We start from the raw sequence: 2,919 nt of genomic DNA, 5'->3' as shown, positions 1-2,919 counted from the left end.
GTTGATCGGTACAGCTGTTTTTGTGCTACGGTTGACCAAAAATCACTGAAAAACACAAATGAAGCAAATAAAAAAACAGCATGAAAACAATAAAGAACTGCACTATTAAACGGTGTAAAGTAACAACTCGATGTTCATAAATCAGTTTGTTAAAAAACTGTGGAATTATCTCAGAATAATATTCTGATGGACTCTTGGGAAGATTTTAAACATATCACAGTAATCCAAAGACCAAAGATTGTTTAAAACAAACTGAGATGAACTGAAAGKCTGAAATTCTTTTTGCGGCCACATCCTCCGAGGAGACGGATGAACCGCCCTGTTCTCAGCGCACAGTTCAAAAGCCTGCCTCTCTGATGCTATGGGGGTGCATTAATGCTTTACACAGACAGGCTCCATCAGTGCAGAACTGCACATAAAGGTTTTAGAACCACATTTTCTTAGTTTTAACGTGTTTACAATGTTCCACTGTGAATAAAACATGTCTTTCTGAGGTTTGTTAATCGTTGCATTTTGTGCTGAATTACACAACATCTTWCATTTCTGGGGTTTGTAATTCTAGAGCACACAGCTGTGGTTTTTCTCTCCATCGGGATGCAGAAAGCAGAAGTGAAAGCAGTGCTGGCTCTAGCCATTTTGGTGCCCTAGGCGAGTTGAAACGCACCCCCCCCCCCCAACTATGTCCCACTCACCCCAATTAAAACCTCTAAAACTAAGTTTGACAGTGTAAGTTATTGTGGTAAGCTTAGATTTATTTGCTTTCCCAGAAAGCAAATAAATAATAACATACATGTCAACTTGAACAGATTGTCTGTAAGTTATAATGATTTTACATCATTTTGCCGGGATACTGACGTATAGAGCAATGTCACGGATTTTTTTTCAAGTCTTACGGATTTTTTCAAAACCTCATTTTCAAATTTATCTAACATGTCAGAGCCTGTAGGATGATTTAAAAACAAGAAATAACATCAAACAGCCATCTTCCAACCTGTTCTGCCGCTAGAAATAAGTTTTTGCAAAATTCACAGATTTTTGAGGCTTTTTATACAAATAAACGTCCGAAGAGTTTGACATGTTTGGGACAACAAAATACAGACTTGTTAGTGAGTTTGTCAACACGAACCGCTACCTGAGAGGCACTACTAGCCCCTCCCCCATCAGTGTCGGAGCAGGACGAGTCAGTGCAACGTCAATCAAATGAGAAAGAGGGTGGGGGTGTTTGCTGCATTGGGGGGGAGAAAATGTTTTATAGGTAGAGTAGTTTATTTTTCCTGTAATACTTCATTATAGTTTTTTTAAGACAAAGCTAACAAAGGGGCGCTGAGCAGAGTTACAACCAGGGATTACAAATAATTACTTTTTTCTTCTGCAGTTTGGTGCCCCCTCCAGCAGATGGCGCTCTAGGCGACCGCCTAGTTCGCCTATGCCAAGAGCCAGCTCTGCAACATCAGTTTATTACTCAGCCTTCACACTGGGTGGGTTTATTTATTTATTAAGAACTGAATCTTTAACAGAATTAAAGAATGTGTTGAATTTGCAAACATTTTGTCATTATTGAAGGAATAATAACCCAGTGATGAAGCTCTGGGTTAGTCTTTGTTGATATTATTTACAGATGAAAATACAGTGATCTATCTTTATGTGTACACCTTAACTACATAGAATCTCTACAGTTTTTAGACATCTATCTGTAAAAGTCAGCTTTGTGTGAGTGAACACTGCAGTGGTTGTTCAGACGTCAGCTCTGACAGGTTTTTTTGTGTTTTTGAACCCCAGCAGCCTGACCCGTGCTACACCACGTGAATCATTCAGACAACTTCACATAGGTTTCCTGACAGCCGTGACCCACACAACACAAGGACAGAGACCAGTACGTGTCACAGGGTGCTGAGCCTGAGTCATCGGTTTGTGAGTTCTCCGTGGGACGGGACAGTGTTTGGACACGCAGCGCTATCAGTCAGCAGTGGCAGCCCTTCTCGGGCGACGCAGCGGCGAGCTCCTCCTCCTCCTCGCCGGGGTACAGGACCTTGGCGGTGAGGCCGCTCTTCACGCCGTCCCAGCCGTCGCGGGTGACGATCTCGCCCATCTTCATCAGCTCGTAGATGTCCCGGGTCAGCAGCTCGAAGGCCCGGTCCACGTTGCTGTTGCACTTGGCCGACGTCTCGATGTAGCGGATGCCCAGCTCAGCGGCCAGCTGCTCCGCCTCGTCCCGACTCACCTTGCGGTCCTTGTTCAGGTCGCTCTTGTGGCCGATCAGGATGTAGACCATGTGGTGGGGCAGGATGTGCTCGCTCACCTCCTTGTGCCATTCTCTCACGTGCTCAAAGGTTTTGCGGTTGGTCAGGTCAAAGACTAGCAGCCCCCCGACGGAGTTGCGGTAATACGACGTTGTGATGGACCTGTTGGGTAAAAGTGGGAGGACTTTAGTGTCAGAGCTGAACTAATACAACCAGAATGTGCCAAGCAAAGATTCCCTGAAATCAAGTTCAACAAGTAAACCAAAGAAATAGGATCATTTTGGAGTGAATCTGTGTGAAGTTATGAGAAATAAAGTTAGCATCTGACACCAGCACCAAATACAAAAGCACATCACTTCTGTCTGAAAACTGAAAAAAAAGAAATATATTTTTTGATTCATGAAAACACAATTTCATTAATGAGCTCTGTCTGTTCGCAAAATATCTCATGAAACACTGGAGACATTTCAATGGGAGGAACTTGCAGAAAGTCTTTACTGTGTCGTGTATTTCCATGTATGGCCCTTTAAGGAATGTGAACGAGCGTGGCCGACCGGGGCACGCGCACGCTTCTCTGGGCAGAGTTAGAGTAACATGTTAGCTGTGTGGAAGCTCTATCATGTCTCTCGTGAATAAACATGTCCAAAGCTGAAGAAATAGCCTCTTCTTCATTTAAATG

General features: G+C 43.6%; 1 pseudogene; it reads right to left on the bottom strand.

Annotated features, from left to right (window-relative positions):
• Positions 1-1,479: 1,479 nt before the first annotated feature.
• Positions 1,480-2,402, bottom strand: LOC106537021 (ras-related protein Rab-39B pseudogene; annotated as a pseudogene).
• Positions 2,403-2,919: the final 517 nt, after the last annotated feature.

This window comes from Austrofundulus limnaeus, unplaced genomic scaffold (assembly GCF_001266775.1).
Source record: "Austrofundulus limnaeus strain Quisiro unplaced genomic scaffold, Austrofundulus_limnaeus-1.0 Scaffold2090, whole genome shotgun sequence".
Lineage (NCBI taxonomy): Eukaryota > Metazoa > Chordata > Actinopteri > Cyprinodontiformes > Rivulidae > Austrofundulus > Austrofundulus limnaeus.
Note: the sequence above shows the minus strand (reverse complement) of the source record. Positions and strands in the feature narration are given on the sequence as shown.